Source organism: Oncorhynchus mykiss, unplaced genomic scaffold, assembly GCF_013265735.2.
Source record: "Oncorhynchus mykiss isolate Arlee unplaced genomic scaffold, USDA_OmykA_1.1 un_scaffold_654, whole genome shotgun sequence".
In the NCBI taxonomy this organism is placed as follows: domain Eukaryota; kingdom Metazoa; phylum Chordata; class Actinopteri; order Salmoniformes; family Salmonidae; genus Oncorhynchus; species Oncorhynchus mykiss.
The window spans coordinates 17,755-42,743 of record NW_023494101.1 but is presented as its reverse complement, the minus strand read 5'-3'; the positions used below and the strand labels follow the sequence as shown (position 1 = coordinate 42,743).

General features: G+C 44.3%; 1 long non-coding RNA gene across 1 annotated transcript; it reads left to right on the top strand.

The window, feature by feature from the left end:
* LOC118961014 lies at positions 1–19,955 on the top strand. The gene is made up of 3 exons (XR_005048882.1): positions 1–24; positions 18,345–18,406; positions 19,897–19,955. It is a non-coding gene; the product is annotated as an uncharacterized LOC118961014 (long non-coding RNA).
* Positions 19,956–24,989: the final 5,034 nt, after the last annotated feature.

The following is a 24,989-nucleotide window of genomic DNA, read 5'->3' as shown; positions in this document are numbered from 1 at the left end:
TTACTGCAATGCATCGTTGATGAGGTGAGTCGGCGTCTTATGTGCTTTCTCTCCTAAAAGTCATTCCTAATGGTGTGGAAAGCTTATATTTTGTTTCCTAATGAAGCACAGTGCTCAGACGGCTTCGCTCGCGCTCGCTCACCCCCCTCCGCACCCCCACACACACACAACCGCCTTGGGCCATTCCACACACACACACACATACACACACACACCACACACCCACCACACACACTCTCTCTCTCTCAGGCTGCATCCACCCTGAGCGGCTCTGTAGACACAACACACACACACCCACACACACACACACACACACACACAGGCAGATCACAGATGCACGTATACACACACAGATAGACATAAACACGTACTTACTGCCTGAACCATTCTATACACCACACATTGATAGACACACACACACACACACACATTGATAGACAAACACACACATATTGATACATACACATTGATAGGCACACACACACACACACACACACACACACACACACACACACACTGATAGACACACACACAGGCAGATCACACACACACATTGATAGACACACACACACACACACACACACACACACACATTGATAGACACACACACACATTGATAGACACACACATTGATAAACCCACACACATTGATACACACACACTGCTGCCTCAAGTCGTTCTCAAAGGTTATTATAGTTTTTATTTCTCTTCGTTTTCTGATTTTTATTTTATTTGAAATTTAGTTTGTTGGTTTTCAGACCTGAATTGATTGTTTTTTTAAATTTAGTTTTAGTTATTTTAAAATGATTTATATTTCTAGTTTCTCACACACAGGCCAGGGATAGAAGATACAATGTAGTAAGCTTCCTCCCAGTATCAGCCCAAACAGCTGTTACTTCTTCAGCCAGATCTCTTTTACAAGCTATTATGTTACTTTGTTTCTGATGGCGATCTATTGTGCATTTTCTTTTGTACTCTTAAGGCAGCAGGTTTTACAGAATATATTATTGACATTTGCAACGAGCATCCCAGCGGAGTGTTTGACACACTTTTATTTCAGTCAATACTCTGATCTTCAATTCCCTGTCGTTTTCTTTTATACGTTTATGCTCGGTTTCCTTTCCTGACATTTAACTGCCCCTTAATGGACCCGTTGTACAACTTCCGATGACCCCCGTTAGAGAACATCAGCGTGAAGCGAAGAGCGCTGTTGAATCACGACAAAAATAGTTATCCCTCAAAACACACGCGTGGCAAAAATAGACACGATTGATTGGATTGGAGACATTGGGTCAATTACAGAACATTTCCTAGGATTTTCTACCTGCAGAAACACTAGTGGATAATGCTGGAAGTAGCAGTTAAAACACAGGGCCTCCAGAACTGGACCAAAAGGCAGGACTCTGCACATACCTAACTAGCTAACCCACCATGTTAAGTCTATAGGAATGCTAACAGGGCAACTTTAGCTTCGTAGTGCTTATACTATGTAAAAACACACTATATTTATTAAACCTTTATTTACACAGGGAATCCCATTTCAGCCGGGCATCTTTTTCAATGGTGCCCTGATGAATTGGTTTCTATATTTAATAGTTTGATAATTGTAATTCATATTTAACCACATCTCCTCCCTGGGTTTGCTTGTGTGTCAATGTGCCAAATGTTGATCGCAGCAAATATGGCCGCGCCCTTGTTGCCAGGCTACATAAGGTGAATATAGAGACACACTCAGATGTTCTCACTCAAGTGCTTTAATATACACACACACACACACACACACACACACACACACACACACACACACCTGGCAGAGGTAATGTAGCATGACCAGTCTAAGGAGCACAGAGAGTGTCAGGCCATCCAATATGTAGCATTAACCTTGACCTCTGACTCTTAGCAACACATGTTCCCAGAACCTTGACACACTTCCCTATCCTACACACACACATACACACACACACCAGGGTCAAGGGCAGTGTACCCCTCAGTCTACATGTAGCGCTGTGTATCAATCCTTTCTAGAATGATATATTTCAACAGCGAGGATATTTTGTGAAATAGGTTACGACGTGGTACTGCAGTCAGGTTAAGACCATGGTGAGGTCGACGAAGTACGCAGATGAGCTTCCCTGTTTCTGACCGTTTGGATGTGGAGGCCCTGGGTTGGCGTGGTTACGTGTGTGTGTGAGGTCTGATGGACGTACTGCCAAATGATCTAAAGTTATATTGAAGGCGGCTTATGGTAGAGAAATTAACATTAAGTTCTATGGCAACAGCTCTGGTGGACATTCCTGCAGTCAGCATGCTAATTGCGTACTCCCTCAATGCTTGAGACATCTGTGGCATTGTGTTATGTGACAAAACTGCCCATTTTAGAGTGGTCTTTTATTGTCCCCAGCAGAAGGTGCACCTGTGTAATGATCATGCTTCTTGATATTCCACACCTGTCAGGTGGATGGATTATCTTGGCGAAGGAGAAATGCTCACTAACAGGGATGTAAACACATTTGTAAACCAAATGAAGAGAAATAAGCTTTTTTTTGTGTGTATGCAAAATGTCTATGATCTTTAATTTCAACTCAGGAAACATGGGACCAACACTTTACGTGTTGTGTTTATATTTTTGTTCAGTATAGTTTGTCTTCAGTGTGTGTGTGTGTGTGTGTGCACGCAGCACCCCATTTCACCCCCTAAAACAAGGGACCTTTCTGTCTCCACTCTCCTCTTCAGCTCCTCACTGACACGCGCTGATAACACAATGCCAGGAGAGAGCCCAACCCCACACACCCCAACCACACATTAAACATACCAAGCTTGTCCTTTACAGAGTATAGATTGGGTGTAATTAATAATTAAACGCTTGCAGTTGTAATGGGTTGACCCGGGCTGAACTGTTCATTAGTCACCAAGGCGAAGGCATCACTCAAACTATTTTCTCCCTCGCCCTTCGCCGCTTCTCCCCTGGCAGCGAGAGAGAGGTAGCGGGAGCTCTCGGGCTAGCGGCTAGCACCACCCTCCATTCTAGCAGACCAAGGACTTGGAGAGGAGGTGATGAGGGGAGAGGAGCGGAGAGGTGATGAGGGGAGCGGAGCGGAGAGGCCCGGCTGGGAATGGGAAAGTGTGGGACGGTTGCGGACCCATGTAGGTGGTGGTGGAGCCAGGAGTATTCAATTGCCACTGTCGCTCCTGCTGGGTTAGGATTGGTTAGAAATGGGACGGTATGGGGCGGTTGGATTGGGCCAGGGTGGGCTGGGCTGGGCTGGACTGGATCTATGTGACCTGGGCTCGACGGAGGAGTCTTTGCCGTGCCTCATATGAAGAGCAAATGTGGTCCTGTAGAACTAGGGATGAGTAGGTATATGGAGGAAGTAGAAGAAAATCTAGTGAGTTTTGTCTGAGTGCCAACCAAATACTGTAGCTAGACCTACAGTAGTAATTATGACTAGCCAGGCCTACAGTAGTAGTTATGACAAGCCAGGCCTACAGTAGTAATTATGACTAGCCAGGCCTACAGTAGTTGTTATGACTAGCCAGGCCTACAGTAGTAGTTATGACTAGCCAGGCCTACAGTAGTTGTTATGACTAGCCAGGCCTACAGTAGTAGTTATGACTAGCCAGGCCTACAGTAGTAGTTATTGCTGTAGCCAGGCCTACAGTAGTAGTTATGACTAGCCAGGCCTACAGTAGTTGTTATGACTAGCCAGGCCTACAGTAGTAGTTATGACTAGCCAGGCCTACAGTAGTAGTTATGACAAGCCAGGCCTACAGTGGTAGTTATGACTAACCAGGCCTACAGTAGTAGTTATCGTTGTAGCCAGGCCTACTGTAGTAGTTATGACTAGCCAGGCCTACAGTAGTAGTTATGACTAGCCAGGCCTACAGTAGTAGTTATGACTAGCCAGGCCTACAGTAGTAGTTATGACTAGCCAGGCCTACAGTAGTAGTAATGACTAGCCAGGCCTACAGTAGTAGTAATGACTAGCCAGGCCTACAGTAGTAGTTATGACTAGCCAGGCCTACAGTAGCAATTATGACTAGCCAGGTCTACAGTAGTAGTAATGACTAGCCAGGCCTATAGTAGTAGTTATGACTAGCCAGGCCTACAGTAGTAGTTATGACTAGCCAGGCCTACAGTAGTAGTTATGACTTGTCAGGCCTACAGTAGTAATTATGACTAGCCAGGCCTACAGTAGTAGTTATGACTAGCCAGGCCTACAGTAGTAGTTATGACTAGTCAGGACTACAGTAGTAGTTATGACTAGCCAGGCCTACAGTAGTAGTAATGACTAGCCAGGTCTACAGTAGTAGTTATGACTAGCCAGGCCTACAGTAGTAGTAATGACTAGCCAGGCCTACAGTAGTAGTTATGACTAGCCAGGCCTGCGGTAGTAGTTATGACTAGCCAGGCCTACAGTAGTAGTTATGACTAGCCAGGCCTACAGTAGTAGTTATGACTAGCCAGGCCTACAGTAGTAGTTATGACTAGCCAGGCCTACAGTAGTAGTTATGACTAGCCAGGTCTACAGTAGTAGTTATGACTAGCCAGGCCTACAGTAGTAGTTATGACTAGCCAGGCCTACAGTAGTAGTTATGACTAGCCAGGCCTACAGTAGTAGTTATGACTAGCCAGGCCTACAGTAGTAGTTATGACTAGCCAGGCCTACAGTAGTAGTTATGACTAGCCAGGTCTACAGTAGTAGTTATGACTAGCCAGGCCTACAGTAGTAGTTATGACTAGCCAGGCCTACAGTAGTAGTTATGACTAGCCAGGTCTACAGTAGTAGATATGAATAGCCAGGCCTACAGTAGTAGTTATGACTAGCCAGGCCTACAGTAGTAGTTATGACTAGCCAGGCCTACAGTAGTAGTTATGACTAGCCAGGCCTACAGTAGTAGTTATGACTAGCCAGGCCTACAGTAGTAGTTATGACTAGCCAGGTCTACAGTAGTAGTTATGACTAGCCAGGCCTACAGTAGTAGTTATGACTAGCCAGGCCTACAGTAGTAGTTATGACTAGCCAGGCCTACAGTAGTAGTTATGACTAGCCAGGCCTACAGTAGTAGTTATGACTAGCCAGGCCTACAGTAGTAGTTATGACTAGCCAGGTCTACAGTAGTAGTTATGACTAGCCAGGCCTGCAGTAGTAGTTATGACTAGCCAGGCCTACAGTAGTAGTTATGACTAGCCAGGCCTACAGTAGTAGTTATGACTAGCCAGGCCTACAGTAGTAGTTATGACTAGCCAGGCCTACAGTAGTAGTTATGACTAGCCAGGCCTACAGTAGTAGTTATGACTAGCCAGGCCTACAGTAGTAGTTATGACTAGCCAGGCCTACAGTAGTAGTTATGACTAGCCAGGCCTACAGTAGTGGTTATGACTAGCCAGGCCTACAGTAGTAGTTATGACTAGCCAGGCCTACAGTAGTAGTTATGACTAGCCAGGCCTACAGTAGTAGTTATGACTAGCCAGGCCTACAGTAGTAGTTATGACTAGCCAGGTCTACAGTAGTAGTTATGACTAGCCAGGTCTACAGTAGTAGTTATGACTAGCCAGGCCTACAGTAGTAGTTATGACTAGCCAGGCCTACAGTAGTAGTTATGACTAGCCAGGCCTACAGTAGTAGTTATGACTAGCCAGGTCTACAGTAGTAGTTATGACTAGCCAGGCCTACAGTAGTAGTTATGACTAGCCAGGTCTACAGTAGTAGTTATGACTAGCCAGGCCTACAGTAGTAGTTATGACTAGCCAGGCCTACAGTAGTAGTTATGACTAGCCAGGCCTACAGTAGTAATTATGACTAGCCAGGTCTACAGTAGTAGTTATGACTAGCCAGGCCTACAGTAGTAGTTATGACTAGCCAGGCCTACAGTAGTAGTTATGACTAGCCAGGCCTGCGGTAGTAGTTATGACTAGCCAGGCCTGCGGTAGTAGTTATGACTAGCCAGGCCTGCGGTAGTAGTAATGACTAGCCAGGTCTACAGTAGTAGTTATGACTAGCCAGGCCTACAGTAGTAGTAATGACTAGCCAGGCCTACAGTAGTAGTTATGAATAGCCAGGCCTACAGTAGTAGTTATGACTAGCCAGGCCTACAGTAGTAGTTATGACTAGCCAGGCCTACCGTAGTAGTTATGACTAGCCAGGCCTACAGTAGTAGTTATGACTAGCCAGGCCTACAGTAGTAGTTATGACTAGCCAGGCCTACAGTAGTAATTATGGTTTAAATATTTTTATATTAATTTGCATGAGATCAAAGGTCCCTGGTTATCATCATCTGTATCCCTCTTCATTTGAAAATGTCTCTGTATGATTTAGACACACACACACAAACACAAACGGGGCTCTTTTAAGTGGATCATTGATATTGCTGTAGCTGGAGGTGTGTTCGGGGGAGAGCAGGAGTGCTGCAACTCAGACACACGCCGCGCCACGTTGCCATGGGAGTCTGGGGCTCAGGTGAGAGGGTGAAATTAGCTGGGAAATGATTGTTACTGAACCAGTTTACTGGACTATCTTTTGTTCATGTATCCCCTCCTCTCTCTCTCTCTCTCTCCTCTCTCTCTCTCTCTCTCTCTCTCTGTCTCTCTCTGTCTCTCTCTCTCTCTCTCTCTCTCTCTCTCTCTCTCTCTCTCTCTCTGTCTCTCTCTGTCTCTCTCTCTCTCTCTGTCTTTCTCTCTCTTTCCTCTCTCCTCTCTCTCTCTCTCTCTCTCTCTCCTCTCTCTCTCTCCTCTCCTCTCTCTCTCTCCTCTCCCTCTCTCCTCTCTCCTTCTCTCCTCTCTCTCTCTCTTCTCTCTCTTCAAACACACATAACTCACCTCTGTTTGGGAGGACAGACGAGGACATTTGGCCTCGATTCTCCAAAACCAAATCTAGAACGAGACAATCTCCCAGTTCCATGAATACACACATCGCTCCTGCTGTCCCTCTCTTTCATTAATCTCTTTGTCTCTTCTACTTGTTGAGCAGCAAAGCAAAGCGTTCCACTAACAAGAACTCTGCTTTAATTTCCCTAGCCCTGTAATTACGGATCTCATTTTGCCTGATAATTGCGCTGGGCCAATGACATGTATATTTACTGCTCTGTGTGTGTGTGTGTGTTACAGGGGGTTGAGGTGTGTGTGTGTGTGTGTGTGTGTGGTGGGGGGGGGGGGGGTGGGGTGTCACGGCGGTCAGAGAGAAGACACACGGACCGTGGCTTTCATCATCATGCTCATCTCAGAACGCTATACATCAAAGTCTACCGCTGTCCTCCTCAGCTGGGACCATGAATACATGCATGAGTGTGTGTGTGCATGTTGTGCATGTGTGTGTCTGCATTTTCAGGTGTGTGTGTACTGTACAACACATTCATGTTTGTTTCGTGTGTGTGTGTCAGCGTTTGCGACACAGTACAACTCTGCAGGGGAAATTGTTTGGTGCTCGCTCTCTCTCTCTAAACGGCGTGTCCACTGAAGCATTTGGCCTGTAGTGTGTGTGTGTATGAGAGAGATATTACTCATCCAAGCAGCAGCAGCACTAGGAAGTAGAGTGATATTAGAATAAGCCATTCCTTTGTTAGTTCAAATAGGTGCATGTATCATCATTTTCTGGGTTCTGTGATCGATATGTCAGGAATAGGGACAGCTGCCCAGAGGTATTTTAACAGCAAAGCAGCTATTTATTATGGATCCCCATTAGCAGCAGCCAAGACAGCAGCTATTCTTCCCTTCATAATGTCATTAAGGCAGTTATACAATTTCAAAAACATTAAACTACATTTGTTACAGAATTCGCAACACACTAAGTGTTTTTCCCTCAGGCCCATACTCCACTACCACATATCTACAACTCTAAATCCATGTGTACGTGTGTGTGTGTAGTGCCTATGTTTGTTGCCTCACAGTCCCCGCTGTGTATTTTTATCTGATTCTACTGATTGTATCAGTTACCTGATGTGGAATAGAGTTCCATGTAGCCATGGCTCTATGTAGTACTGTGCACCTCCCATAGTCTGTTCTGGACTTGGGGACTGTGAAGTGACCTCTGGTGGCATGTCTTGTGGGGTATGGATGGGTGTTTGAGCTGTGTGCTAGTTGTTTAGACCGACAGCTCGGTACATTCAACTTGTCAACACCTCCTTACAAATACAAGTAGTGATGAAGTCAATCTCTCCTCCACTTTCAGCCAGGAGAGATTGACATGCATGTTGTTAATGTTAGCTCTCTGTGTACATCTAAAGTCCCTCTTTGTGGCACCTGTTCACACGACTGAACATTAGACCATGTGTGACAACTAGGGCCTGTAGGACCTGCCTTGTTCATATTGTTGTTAAGAATGTAGATTAGTGCTTTACTATGGACAGATTTCTCCCCATCTTAGTACCTGTTGTATCAATATGTTTTGACCATGACAGTCAACTTACTCAATTTCCAAATTATTTATTACAATATTTAGTTGAGGTTTAGGGTTTAGTGAATGATTTGTCCCAAATACAATGCTTTTGTTTTTACTTATTCCTTGCCACCCATTCTAAAACTAACTGCAGCTCTTTGTTATGTGTTGCAGTCATTTCAATCACTGTAGTAGCTGACGTGTATAGTGTTGAGTCATCCACATACATAGACACACGGGCTTTACTCGAAGCCATGTTGTTTGTAAAGATTTTAAAAAGCAAGGGGCCTAGACAGCTGCCCTGGGGAATTCCTGATTCTACCTGGATTATGTTTGAGAGGCTCTGTGTTCTGTTAGACAGGTAACTCTTTATCCACAATATAGCAGGGTGTGTAAAGCCATAACACATATGTTTCTCCAGCAGCAGATAATGATCGATAATGTCAAAAGCTGCACTGAAGTTTATCAAAACAGCCCCAAAAATCGTTTTATCATCAATTTCTCTCAGCCAATCATCAGTTCTTTGTGTAAGTGCTGTGCTTGCTGAATAGCCTTCCCTATAAGCGTGCTGAAAGTCTGTTGTCAATTTGTTTACTGTAATATAGCATTGTATCTGGTGAAAAGTTTACTAAGGGTTGGTCACAGGCTGATTGGTTGGCTCTTTGAGCCAGTAAAGGGGGCTTTACTATTCTTAGGTAGCGGAATAACTTTTGCTTCCATCCAAGCACACTTTCTAGTAGGCTTACATTTAAGATGTGGCAAAATCGCTCACTATTATCCTCAGTAATTTTCCGTCTAAGTTGTGAGACCCCGGGGGCTTGTAATTGTTGATAGACAACAATCATTTTTTCACCTCTTTCACATTTGCTTTACGGAATAAAAAATTGCAATTCTTGTCTTTCGTAATTTGGTCAGATATACTTGGATGTGTAGTGTCAGCATTTGTTACTGGCATGTTATTCCTACGTTTGCTAATCTTGCCAATAAAAAAGTAGTTTGAAATATCTGTTGGTTTTGTGATGAATGAGCCATCGGATTCAATGAATGATGGAGTTGAGTTTGTCTTTTTCCCCAACGTTTTATTGAAGGTGCTTCAAAGCTTTTTACTATAATTCTTTGTCATTTATCTTTGTTTCATAGTTTTAATTTCATGTTATTTTTATTCAGTTTAGTCACATGATTTCTCAATTTACAGTTTGTTTGCCAATCGGTTGTGCAGCCAGACTCATTTGCCATTCCTTTTGCCTCATCCCTCTCAACCATACAATTTTTCAGTTCCTCATCAATCCACGGGGATTTAACAGTTTTTACAGTCATTTTCTTAATGGGTGCATGCTTATTAGTAACTAGGATAAGCAATTTCATAAATATGTCAAGTGCAATGTCTGTTTGCTCCTCATTACACACCATGAACCAACAGATATTCTTTACATCAACAACATAGGAATCACTACAAAACGAATTATATGACTTCTTTTACACCATATTAGGCCCAGCCTTTGGAATTTTGGTTTTCCTAGATGTGGCTACTATATTGATATCTCTACATTCAATGGATCTGGATACTGCTTTCAAGCACATTTCTGCAGCATTAGTAATACATGTTGATGATTTCATTCATGTGCTGTTTGTAACTACCCTGGTAGGTTGACTGATCATCTGAACCAGGTTGCAGGCACTGGTTACAGTTTGAAGTGGGCAGCTTGATGAAAGCCAGTCCATATAAATCACCCAGAAAATATACCTCTCACATACATTATTAAGCATTTCACACATGTTATCCAGATACTGACTGTTAGCACTTGGTCTTATAGCAGCTTCCCACCAGAATGGGCTTTAGGTGAGGCAGATGAACCTGTAACCATATTACTTCAACAGTATTTCACATGAGATCCTCTCTAATCTTTACAGGAATGTGGTACTGAATATTAACAGCAACACCTCCACCACTGGCATCTCTGTCTTTTCTGTAGATGTTATAACCGTGTATTGTTACCACTGTATCATCAAAGGTATTGTCTAAGTGAGTTTCAGAGATAGTCAAAATATGAATCATCCGTTACTAGCAAGTTATTAATTTCATTAACCTTGTTTCTTAAGCTACATATATTAACATGGGTTATTTTGAGCACTTTTCTGGGATGCTTGCTTGTTTTCATTGCTTTACTTAGCTTAGCAGAAGTAGACATTCTCATGTTATTTATGTTAGTGCAGGGTGAGCTGCACACATTGGACTTCCTACTAGGGAACACCACCTCAGTGCTAACATTATAAATCTGGTTCATAGACACATGATTGCTGCATACAACAGCTGTAGGATCAGCAGAGGCATTCAGGGCAGTTAGAGGCACATAAATTAGGTTACTTACATTGTGTCTACCAATGCCCCTGGGGTAATGTACATTTGCTGAAGCATTATGACAACTCTGCGTCACAATGGTAGGGATGAACTGAGCTGGGCTTGTGTCATTGATGAGTCATTGTCTCAACGCAGCCGTACAATGCTGTGAAAGGATCCAGGACCCCAAATGATCCCATCCTCCTTATAAAATGTGTTTTGTTTCCGAAAGGTATTGAAATTGTCAACAAAAGTTACACCCATACAGCTGCAATAATCACGTAGCCAGTTGTGAAGAGAAAGAATCCTGCTAAAGTGTTCAATGCCACGATTCAGAGAGGGCACAAGGCTAGATATGATGGGTGTTTTGTTAGTGTCTAGCAGAGAGTTAATCAGCTCTCTAAAATCCAGTTTCAACTGTTCAGCGCTGCCCTTCATAATGTCACTAAAACCCACATGGACTAGGATAGAATCCATTTAAACAGTTCACTCCCCCTTTTTGACTGAACATTCTTTTTTAGGGCTGTGTGTGCCAGTGGGCCGTACAGCCAAAAGAAGCTAGCTGCTCAAGCACTGTTACACATTTATTTGGTCACTAGGGCATTTACAGGCTTCCTTCAGAAAAAAATTGTAGACCACCACAAGTCTGGGTCATCCTTGGGAGCAATTTCCAAACGCCAGAAGGTACCACGTTCATCTGTACAAACAATAGTACGCAAGTATAAACACCATGGGATCACGCAGCCATCATACCACTCAGGAAGGAGACGCGTTCTGTCTCCTAGAGGCAAAAGGAAACCGGTACAAAAGTATCTATATCCACAGTAAATCGAGTCCTATATCGACATAACCTGAAAGGCCGCTCAGCAAGGAAGCAGCCACTGCTCCAAAACCGCTTTAAAAAAGCCAGACTACGGTTTGCAACTGCACATGGGGACAAAGATCATACTTTTTGGAGAAATGTCCTCTAGTCTGATGAAACAAAAATAGAACTGTTTGGCCATAATGACCATCGTTATGATTGGAGGAAAAAGGAGTAGGCTTGCAAGCCGAAGAACACCATCCCAACCGTGAAGCACAGGGGTGGCAGTATCCTGTTGTGGGGGTGCTTTGCTGCAGGAGGGACTGGTTCACCTCACAAAATAGATGGCATCATGAGGGAGGATAATTCTGTGGATATTGAAGCAACATCTCAAGACATCAGTCAGGAAGTTAAAGGTTAGTCGCAAATGGGTTTTCCGAATGGATAATGACCCCAAGCATACTTCCAACGTTGTGGCAAAATGACTTAAGGACAACAAAGTCAAGTTATTGGAGTGACCATCACAAAGCCCTGCCCTCAATCCCATAGAAAATTTGTGTGCAGAACTGAAAAAGTGTGTGCGAGCATGGAGGCCTATAAACCTGATTCAGTTACACCAGCTCTGTCAGGAGGAATGGGCCAAAATTCACCCAACTTATTGTGGGAAGCTTGTGGAAGGCTACCTGAAACGTTTGACCCAAGTTAAACAATATAAAGGCAATGCTATCAAATATGAATTGAGTGTATGTAAACTTCTGACCCACTGGGAATGTGATGAAAGAAATAAAAGCTGAAATAAATCATTCTCTCTACTATTATTCTGACATTTCACTTTCTTAAAATAAAGTGGTGATCCTAACTGACCTAAGGCAGGGAAATTTTACTGGGATTGAATGTCAGAAATTGTGAAAACCTTTGTTTACATTTATTTGGCTAAGGTCTATGTAAAGTTCAGACTTCAACTGTATATACAGGGACACGTCCAGGGTCAGTAGCTTTATGCAGGGTCAGTAGCTATATGCAGGGTCAGTTCCAGGGTCAGTAGTTATATGCAGGGTCAGTTCCAGGGTCAGTAGTTATATGCAGGGTCAGTTCCAGGGTCAGTAGCTATATACAGGGACAGTTCCAGAATCAGTAGCTATATACAGGGACAGTTCAAGGGTCAGTAGTTATATACAGGGACAGTTCCAGGGTCAGTAGCTATATACAGGGACAGTTCCAGGGTCAGTAGCTATATACAGGGACAGTTCCAGGGTCAGTAGCTATATACAGGGTCAGTAGCTATATACAGGGTCAGTTCCTGGGTCAGTGTTTACCATATTTACAATGTGCAGGGATACTGGAGTGATAGAGGTAGATATGTATAGGGGTAAGGTGACTAGGATATATGATAAACAGAGTAGCAGCAGTGTATATGATGATTGTGTGGAAGTGTGTGTGTGAGCAAATTAAGTGTGTGCTTGTTGGAATGTGAGTGAGTTTGTAGACTCCTGTGTGTGTGTGTGTGCAGAGTCAGAAAGTCTGCGTAGCCATTTTGTTAGCTATTTAGCAGTCTTATGGCTTGGGGATTGAAGCTGTTTAGGAGCCTCTTGGTGTCAGACTTGATGCTTTGGTTCCGCTGCTTTGCGGAAGCAGAGAGAACAGTCTATGGCTTAGGTGGCTGGAGTCTTTAACAACTTTCCAGGCCTTCCTTTCACACCATCTGGTATAGAGATGTCAGGGAGCTCGGCCCCAGTGATGTACTTGGCTGTCGGCCCCACACTCTGCAGAACCCTGCGATCGAGGGCGGTGCAGTTGCAATTCCAAGCAGTGATGCAGCCAGTCAAGATGCTCTCAGTGGTGCAGCCAGTCAAGATGCTCTCAGTGGTGCAGCCAGTCAAGATGCTCTCAGTGGTGCAGCCAGTCAAGATGCTCTCAGTGGTGCAGCTCTAGAATTTGAGGGCCCATGCCAAATCTGTTCAGCCTCCTGATGGGGAAGAGGCTCTGTTGTGTGGGTGGGTGGGTGTGGGACCATTTGAAGTCCTTAGTGATTTGGAAACCAGGGAACTTAAAGCTCTCGACCCGCTCCACTACAGCCCTGTGAATATACCTACCGTTGATATGGATGGGGCCATGCTCACTCCCCCCCCCCCCCCACCCCCACCACCTTCTGGAGTCCACAATCAGCTCCTCGTCCCTACTGACGTTGAGGGAGAGGTTGTTGTCCTGGTAACACAATGCCAGGTCACTGACCTCCTCCCTGTAGGCTGTCTCATTGTAGCCAGTGGTCAGGCCTACCACCATTGTGTTGTCAGCTAACTTGATTATAGTGTTGGAGTCGAACTAAGCACACACCCCTGTGGGGCCCCCGTGTTGAAGGTCAGTTTGGCGGAGGTGATGTTGCCTACCCTCACCACCTGGGGTCGGCCCGTCAGGGAGTCCAGGATCCAGTTGCAGAGGGAGGTGTTCAGTCCCCAGGTCCCGAGCTTGGAGGGGACTATGGTGTTGAACTCTGAGCTGTAGGCAATGAATAGCGATAGGTATTCCTCTTATCTAGGTGGGTGAGGGCAGTGTGGATAGCAATTGAGATTGTGTCGTGTATGGATCTGTTTGGGGCAGTATGTAAATTGGAGTGGGTCTAGGGTGTCTGGGATGATGGAGTTGATATGTGCCATAACCGTCCTTTCAAAGTACTTCCTGATTACAGATGTGAGTGCTACAGGGCTGTAGTCATTGTGGCAGGCAGCCTTAGAGTACTTGAGAACAGGAATGATGGTGGTTATTATGAGATGTGACGATTACAGACCGGAGCAAGGAGAGGTTGAATAGAACTGTGAATGTGCCTGCCAGCTGTTCTGAGCATGCTCTGAGAACATGCCCTGGAATACCGTCTGGCCCCGCAGCCTTGAGTGTTGACCTGATTTAAAGACCTTACTCACATCGGCCTCAGAGAGCGAGACCACCCAGTCCTCTGGGCTGGCGGGGGCCCTCATGCACGGCTCGCTGTTGTTTTTGTCGATGCGTGCATAAAATCCATTGAGTTGATCTGGTAGAGGCATCGTTGGGCAGATCACGTCTGGGTCTTCCTTTGTAATCCGTAATGGACTGTAGCCCCTACCACATGCAGAGGACATCAGAGTTTGTATAATAGGATTCCAGCTTGTTCCTACAGTGTATTGATTGTTTGATGGCTCTGCAGACTTCGTAACAGGACTTCTGGTACTTGTTTCTGCCCTCAGCCATAGCCTCGGGGTGGCTGCGGTAGCCCTGTGTGCGGTAGCCCTGTGTGCGGTATCCCTGTGTGCGATAGCCCTATCTTTAAACTCTGTGTTAATCCTGGGCTTTTGATTGGGGAAGCAGAGAACCTTCAGTGTGGGGACAACGTCCACAATGCATTTCCTAATGAAGCCGGTAGTGGAGGTGATTAGCTCGTTGACGCTATCGGCGGAGTCCCGGAACATATTCCAGTCAGCGCTAGCAAAGCAGTCATGTAGCATAGCCTCCGATTTGGAGGACGTGACATGGCAACTTCCTGTCAACAGATAGATTCCCTCTCCAATTCCCTTTTCACCCTGTTTTCTCCATAAAGACTTTTGGCACACTAGAAAGCATAGAGAACAACAGGATGAGCTTCATTGTGTGAAAAATCACATCGTAATAAATTCTCATAGATGGGTCATTTCCATTTGAATTTCAATTCACCTCCTGAATTCATCTGTCCACCACTCTAGAAACCACAGTGTTCCATTCCACCCTCTCCATCAACCCTTAGCATGGTGTGTGCAGTCTGGTGTGGGTAGGAGAGAGATACAGTGTTGATTGAGTCAGAACTCTCCCTAGAGAGTGATGAAGGGGGGGGGGTGGGTGGTGTGTGAGGGAGGAGCTATGGAGGGGTTAGGGAGGGAGGAGCTATGGATGAGGAGTTAGGGAGGGAGGAGCTATGAAGGGGGGGGGGGGGGGGGAGCTATGGAGGGAGGAGCTATGGAGGGAGGAGCTAGGGAGGGAGGAATTAGGGAGGGAGGAGCTATGAAGGGGAGGGAGGAGTTAGGCAGGGAGGAGCTATGGAGGGAGGAGCTAGGGAGGGAGGAGTTAGGGAGGGAGGAGCTATGAAGGGGAGGGAGGAGTTAGGCAGGGAGGAGCTATGGAGGGAGGGATGAAGGGGCAGGGAGGAACTATAGAGGGAGGGATGGGGAGGGAGGAGCTATAGAGGGAGGGGAGAGGGAAGAGCTGAGGAGGGAGGAGCTATAGAGGGAGGGGAGAGGGAAGAGCTGAGGAGGGAGGAGCTATAGAGGGAGGGGAGAGGGAAGAGCTGAGGAGGGAGGAGCTATAGAGGGAGGGGAGAGGGAAGAGCTGAGGAGGGAGGAGGGAGGAGCTATAGAGGGAGGGAGGGGAGAGGGAGGAGCTATAGAGAGAGGGAGGTGACAGGGTGGGAGCCAACATCTACTGGACAACATCAACTGGGCCTGGCCTGTGCTCTCCACACACATTCACATGAAATACCCACACATTCTCACACACACACACATATTCTCACACACACACACACACACACGTTCAGACAGCATGGTGAAGAAGGCGCAACAGCGCCTCTTCAACATCAGGAGACTGAAGAAGTTGGGCTTGGCCCTTAAGAAAGGAAATGTTCCTCCTTATATTCTGATTCAGACAATACTGGGATCGTAATAAAACCACATTCTGATTTCTGGCTCTTAGAAATGTTTGTTTTGCAGCTCACATGTAGGATTGCTGCTTAAAGCCAGTTGACTTGACAGTTTAAATGTCTTCATTCTGTTGGCTGAAGAGGTTTAGGTTGCTGCCCTTTGGCCTCAATTCTCCTCTACCATGCTTTCTTTTTGTCTCTCTCTCCATCCCCCGCTGTCTCTCCATCCCCCGCTGTCTCTCCATCCCCCGCGGTCTCTCCATCCCCCCGCTGTCTCTCCATCCCCCGCGGTCTCACCATCCCCCGCTGTCTCTCCATCCCCCGCGGTCTCTCCATCCCCCCGCTGTCTCTCCATCCTCCCGCGGTCTCTCCATCCCCCCGCGGTCTCTCCATCCCCCCGCGGTCTCTCCATCCCCCACGGTCTCTCCATCCCCCGCTGTCTCTCCATCCCCCGCGGTCTCTCCATCCCCCCGCTGTCTCTCCATCCCCCGCGGTCTCTCCATCCCCTTCGGTCTCTCCATCCCCCCGCGGTCTCTCCATCCCCCCGCGGTCTCTCCATCCCCCACGGTCTCTCCATCCCCCGCTGTCTCTCCATCCCCCGCGGTCTCTCCATCCCCCCGCTGTCTCTCCATCCCCCGCGGTCTCTCCATCCCCTTCGGTCTCTCCATCCCCCCGCTGTCTCTCCATCCTCCCGCGGTCTCTCCATCTCCCCGCGGTCTCTCCATCCCCTTGGGTCTCTCCATCCCCCGCGGTCTCTCCATCTCCTTCGGTCTCTCCATCTCCAGTCCTCTGTGACTGTCTCACTACAATGTTCATTATGGTTGTTGACTGTGGTTGTTGACTGGGGTAGCTGACTGGGGTAGCTGACTGGGGTAGCTGACTGGGCTAGTTGACTGGGCTAGTTGACTGGGCTAGCTGACTGGGGTAGCTGACTGGGGTAGCTGACTGGGGTAGCTGACTGGGCTAGTTGACTGGGGTAGCTGACTGGGGTAGCTGACTGGGGTAGCTGACTGGGGTAGCTGACTGGGCTAGTTGACTGGGGTAGCTGACTGGGGTAGCTGACTGGGCTAGTTGACTGGGGTAGCTGACTGGGGTAGCTGACTGGGGTAGCTGACTGGGCTAGTTGACTGGGCTAGTTGACTGGGGTAGTTGACTGGGGTAGCTGACTGGGGTAGCTGACTGGGGTAGCTGACTGGGCTAGCTGACTGGGCTAGTTGACTGGGGTAGCTGACTGGGGTAGCTGACTGGGGTAGCTGACTGGGGTAGCTGACTGGGCTAGTTGACTGGGCTAGTTGACTGGGGTAGCTGACTGGGGTAGCTGACTGGGGTAGCTGACTGGGGTAGCTGACTGGGGTAGCTGACTCGGGTAGCTGACTGTGGTTGTTGAGTGCACAGCGGGTGAAAAAGTTCTCAAATTGATTCTTATAGTGTTTGACTATCAAACTGTAACACACTACCCAATACGATTATAATAAAGTTTTCATTTGTATTCATGCCTCAAACACATTTTATACCGTGCCATTGCCAAGTAAAATATACTTTAAAATATAGACTTTAGAGGGCATTCATGTAAAATAAATGACAGTTGCAATCTGACAGTAAAATGTTTCGCCTTTCATGGCGAAATCTCCTTTAATATTTTTATCGGAACGAAGATGACCAGTGCCGCTCACACTTGTGCTCACCCGACACCCCCCCCCCCCACACTGATTCCTAAAGGAGATTATTTTCCTTGACTCCATTGTGCTCGTCCAACAATAGGTGGGGTTCAGGTGCAGCTACCTCTTTTTACTAAGAAGACGGGACAATGTATCGCAGCGTTTAGAAATAGCCTCTTTATCAAGGTCGGCTTTTCTCAGCAAAATGTGTTTTAATAACTAGAATTCTATGTAGTTCAGGGTTTGGGGTTTCTCCGAATTGTGGTTTTGTATTCTTAACCAGTGGATACAGATCTAGACACAGTGATTGTGAAGAATTGGGATTTTTAGATTTGTGTAATTAAATCTCTCATTTGGGTTCAAGTTATTCGTATGTTGATTAGTAGTGTTTATCAAAGTGGATCTCTTCAACAAAATTAAGAAATGGGTTTAGCTTTTAGTGACAGATTTGATATCACATAACAACCTTCTAGAAGCTTCCGTGTTATGCTGTGTGGTCTTAAGTTGTTCAGTTGTGTCCTTGTGTTTCTCCCAGGAGCCTCCTGTTCTTCCTGTGGGTCAGTTCAGCCAGAAGTTTGTCCACTTCATCACACAGTGGTGAGTCAAATTGTTTTACATTTTGTCATTTAACAGATGATCTTATCCACAGCGACTTACAGTTAGTGGATTCATCTTAAAATAGCTAGGTGAGAAAACCCTTATCGCTCTCTCTCAAATATCAGCCTTTTGATGTGTTGGTTTCAGCCGAACAGAAATAAACCTAAACAGAAACCTAATAAATCAACAGAGTCAATATGTTTAAAAATTAAGTTCAATAATTGGATACAATTGAATAGCATTTAATTTGCCAAAGGCCAGACCTCAACCATGTTAATTTATTTTTAAATCCATCGTCTTTAGTACACTAAATGTAATCGTTAATATGAATTTAGTAGGCTGTATTTTTTTTTAACTTGATGACTCATGTAGGACATGCATTATCACTGTAGTGCCCTCCACTCTCCTATGTCTGATAATGGTGTTGGGTGGTAACGGGGCAGCTAGCAGAGACAGGATAACAAGGACAGGCCTTATCCCAATATACCAGGCTCTCCTGAAGGACAAATTATCTCTCTGATTTGTTTCTTTACTGCAGCAACACAGCACAATATTTACACTGACCATGTCTCCCATGGTCTGTTGGCCCCCTGTTAGCCAAATGCTCTCACTGATAAACACACAGCAGGGGGAACACACCCAATGGACTGACCTACCGGCCAAAAGCAGGACCTTAACAGTGTGTGCATGTTTCTGCATGTGTATGTCCTTGTACGTGTGTCTACATACCGCCAGCTGTTGTTTACCTATCTCTATGCTTTATTTACTCAAACAGGCCAGGTCTCTGTTTCTCTTCTCCGTGCCCGCCCCAGCCCTGGCACCGGGTTGGCACTGCCACCTCCCAGGCTATTCTTAGAGGTCCCTGTCCTGTCCCTGGTCCCTGCCTGCTGTGATTCATCACACAGTAACTCGGTTAGCTCCAGACGGGCCTCTCTAGAACCACACACTAATCCTTCACAGTCCCCTATGTAGGTCGCCCTGACGAATCTCCACTCCTCATTCTCAGGACTGGCAGGGTCCTCACACAGGGTCAATGACTGTTTGGGTACTTAGTGTGTGTGTGTGAGCTGGCGCTGGTGGTTAGAGTGGTGCTGATGCAGATGGTTTTGATCTGCTTTATTGTTCAAATGATAGTAGGCCAACACACACACACACACACACACACACACACGCACACAACATCGAGGAGACCTCGTATGAGGAATATGGACTGGTTGTCCACACATTTTATTGTCAGACTGTACTAGCCATAGCATTTCCACTGCGTGGGGCTCATAGTGTAACAAAAGCACCATTGGGACAATCTGGCAATTAGGCTTGTCAGGTTTGTCAGTAATGTCCTTGGACGCTCATTAGGAACAAATGCTCATTAGGAAATGACTTATAGAAAAATGTAAGTAATGAACCACAAAATGAAATAGTCTTACCTTCAAAAATGTCTCTGTATGTTTAAACAACATTGTAATAAAACTGCTGTTTTCTCTGTTCAGCATGAAGAGACTCCCCAAAGAGAGGCCTGCTCCTACCAACCTTATGGTGAGTTACCATGTTACAGACTATAGAAACCTCCTAACAACCTTGTGGTGAGTTACCATGTTACAGACTATAGAAACCTAACAACCTTATGGTGAGTTACCATGTTACAGACTATAGAAACCTCCTAACAACCTTATGGTGAGTTACCATGTTACAGACTATAGAAACCTCCTAACAACCTTATGGTGAGTTACCATGTTACAGACTATAGAAACCTCCTAACAACCTTATGGTGAGTTACCATGTTACAGACTATAGAAACCTAACAACCTTATGGTGAGTTACCATGTTACAGACTATAGAAACCTAACAACCTTATGGTGAGTTACCATGTTACAGACTATAGAAACCTCCTACCAACCTTATGGTGAGTTACCATGTTACAGACTATAGAAACCTAACAACCTTATGGTGAGTTACCATGTTACAGACTATAGAAACCTAACAACCTTATGGTGAGTTACCATGTTACAGACTATAGAAACCTCCTAACAACCTTATGGTGAGTTACCATGTTACAGACTATAGAAACCTCCTAACAACCTTATGGTGAGTTACCATGTTACAGACTATAGAAACCTAACAACCTTATGGTGAGTTACCATGTTACAGACTATAGAAACCTCCTAACAACCTTATGGTGAGTTACCATGTTACAGACTATAGAAACCTCCTAACAACCTTATGGTGAGTTACCATGTTACAGACTATAGAAACCTCCTAACAACCTTATGGTGAGTTACCATGTTACAGACTATAGAAACCTCCTACCAACCTTATGGTGAGTTACCATGTTACAGACTATAGAAACCTCCTAACAACCTTATGGTGAGTTACCATGTTACAGACTATAGAAACCTAACAACCTTATGGTGAGTTACCATGTTACAGACTATAGAATCCTCCTAACAACCTTATGGTGAGTTACCATGTTACAGACTATAGAATCCTCCTAACAACCTTATGGTGAGTTACCATGTTACAGACTATAGAAACCTAACAACCTTATGGTGAGTTACCATGTTACAGACTATAGAAACCTCCTAACAACCTTATGGTGAGTTACCATGTTACAGACTATAGAAACCTCCTACCAACCTTATGGTGAGTTACCATGTTACAGACTATAGAAACCTCCTAACAACCTTATGGTGAGTTACCATGTTACAGACTATAGAAACCTCCTACCAACCTTATGGTGAGTTACCATGTTACAGACTATAGAAACCTCCTAACAACCTTATGGTGAGTTACCATGTTACAGACTATAGAAACCTCCTAACAACCTTATGGTGAGTTACCATGTTACAGACTATAGAAACCTCCTAACAACCTTATGGTGAGTTACCATGTTACAGACTATAGAAACCTCCTAACAACCTTATGGTGAGTTACCATGTTACAGACTATAGAAACCTCCTAACAACCTTATGGTGAGTTACCATGTTACAGACTATAGAAACCTAACAACCTTATGGTGAGTTACCACGTTACAGACTATAGAAACCTACCAATCTTATGGTGAGTTACCATGTTACAGACTATAGAAACCTACCAACCTTATGGTGAGTTACCATGTTACAGACTATAGAAACCTAACAACCTTATGGTGAGTTACCATGTTACAGACTATAGAAACCTCCTAACAACCTTATGGTGAGTTACCATGTTACAGACTATAGAAACCTCCTAACAACCTTATGGTGAGTTACCATGTTACAGACTATAGAAACCTCCTAACAACCTTATGGTGAGTTACCATGTTACAGACTATAGAAACCTCCTAACAACCTTATGGTGAGTTACCATGTTACAGACTATAGAAACCTACCAACCTTATGGTGAGTTACCATGTTACAGACTATAGAAAACTCCTAACAACCTTATGGTGAGTTACCATGTTACAGACTATAGAAACCTAACAACCTTATGGTGAGTTACCATGTTACAGACTATAGAAACCTACCAACCTTATGGTGAGTTACCATGTTACAGACTATAGAAACCTAACAACCTTATGGTGAGTTACCATGTTACAGACTATAGAAAACTCCTAACAACCTTATGGTGAGTTACCATGTTACAGACTATAGAAACCTCCTACCAACCTTATGGTGAGTTACCATGTTACAGACTATAGAAACCTCCTAACAACCTTATGGTGAGTTACCATGTTACAGACTATAGAAACCTAACAACCTTATGGTGAGTTACCATGTTACAGACTATAGAAACCTACCAACCTTATGGTGAGTTACCATGTTACAGACTATAGAAACCTACCAACCGTATGGTGAGTTACCATGTTACAGACTATAGAAACCTCCTAACAACATTATGGTGAGTTACCATGTTACAGACTATAGAATCCTCCTAACAACCTTATGGTGAGTTACCATGTTACAGACTATAGAAACCTCCTAACAACCTTATGGTGAGTTACCATGTTACAGACTATAGAAACCTCCTAACAACATTATGGTGAGTTACCATGTTACAGACTATAGAAACCTCCTAACAACCTTATGGTGAGTTACCATGTTACAGACTATAGAAACCTCCTACCAACCTTATGGTGAGTTACCATGTTACAGACTATAGAAACCTCCTAACAACCTTATGGTGAGTTACCATGTTACAGACTATAGAAACCTCCTAACAACCTTATGGTGAGTTACCATGTTACAGACTATAGAAACCTCCTAACAACCTTATGGTGAGTTACCATGTTACAGACTATAGAAACCTCCTAACAACCTTATGGTGAGTTACCATGTTACAGACTATAGAAACCTCCTACCAACCTTATGGTGAGTTACCATGTTACAGACTATAGAAACCTCCTAACAACCTTATGGTGAGTTACCATGTTACAGACTATAGAAACCTCCTAACAACCTTATGGTGAGTTACTATGTTTCAGACTATAGAAAGCTACCAACATTATGGTGAGTTACCATGTTACAGACTATAGAAACCTCCTAACAACCTTATGGTGAGTTACCATGTTACAGACTATAGAAACCTCCTAACAACCTTATGGTGAGTTACCATGTTACAGACTATAGAAACCTAACAACCTTATGGTGAGTTACCATGTTACAGACTATAGAAACCTACCAACCTTATGGTGAGTTACCATGTTACAGACTATAGAAACCTACCAACCGTATGGTGAGTTACCATGTTACAGACTATAGAAACCTCCTAACAACATTATGGTGAGTTACCATGTTACAGACTATAGAATCCTCCTAACAACCTTATGGTGAGTTACCATGTTACAGACTATAGAAACCTCCTAACAACCTTATGGTGAGTTACCATGTTACAGACTATAGAAACCTCCTAACAACATTATGGTGAGTTACCATGTTACAGACTATAGAAACCTCCTAACAACCTTATGGTGAGTTACCATGTTACAGACTATAGAAACCTCCTACCAACCTTATGGTGAGTTACCATGTTACAGACTATAGAAACCTCCTAACAACCTTATGGTGAGTTACCATGTTACAGACTATAGAAACCTCCTAACAACCTTATGGTGAGTTACCATGTTACAGACTATAGAAACCTCTTAACAACCTTATGGTGAGTTACCATGTTACAGACTATAGAAACCTCCTAACAACCTTATGGTGAGTTACCATGTTACAGACTATAGAAACCTCCTACCAACCTTATGGTGAGTTACCATGTTACAGACTATAGAAACCTCCTAACAACCTTATGGTGAGTTACCATGTTACAGACTATAGAAACCTACCAACCTTATGGTGAGTTACCATGTTACAGACTATAGAAACCTAACAACCTTATGGTGAGTTACCATGTTACAGACTATAGAAAACTCCTAACAACCTTATGGTGAGTTACCATGTTACAGACTATAGAAACCTCCTACCAACCTTATGGTGAGTTACCATGTTACAGACTATAGAAACCTCCTAACAACCTTATGGTGAGTTACCATGTTACAGACTATAGAAACCTAACAACCTTATGGTGAGTTACCATGTTACAGACTATAGAATCCTCCTAACAACCTTATGGTGAGTTACCATGTTACAGACTATAGAAACCTCCTAACAACCTTATGGTGAGTTACCATGTTACAGACTATAGAAACCTCCTAACAACCTTATGGTGAGTTACCATGTTACAGACTATAGAAACCTAACAACCTTATGGTGAGTTACCATGTTACAGACTATAGAAACCTCCTAACAACCTTATGGTGAGTTACCATGTTACAGACTATAGAAACCTAACAACCTTATGGTGAGTTACCATGTTACAGACTATAGAAACCTACCAACCTTATGGTGAGTTACCATGTTACAGACTATAGAAACCTACCAACCGTATGGTGAGTTACCATGTTACAGACTATAGAAACCTCCTAACAACATTATGGTGAGTTACCATGTTACAGACTATAGAATCCTCCTAACAACCTTATGGTGAGTTACCATGTTACAGACTATAGAAACCTCCTAACAACCTTATGGTGAGTTACCATGTTACAGACTATAGAAACCTCCTAACAACATTATGGTGAGTTACCATGTTACAGACTATAGAAACCTCCTAACAACCTTATGGTGAGTTACCATGTTACAGACTATAGAAACCTCCTACCAACCTTATGGTGAGTTACCATGTTACAGACTATAGAAACCTCCTAACAACCTTATGGTGAGTTACCATGTTACAGACTATAGAAACCTCCTAACAACCTTATGGTGAGTTACCATGTTACAGACTATAGAAACCTCCTAACAACCTTATGGTGAGTTACCATGTTACAGACTATAGAAACCTCCTAACAACCTTATGGTGAGTTACCATGTTACAGACTATAGAAACCTCCTACCAACCTTATGGTGAGTTACCATGTTACAGACTATAGAAACCTCCTAACAACCTTATGGTGAGTTACCATGTTACAGACTATAGAAACCTCCTAACAACCTTATGGTGAGTTACTATGTTTCAGACTATAGAAACCTACCAACATTATGGTGAGTTACCATGTTAC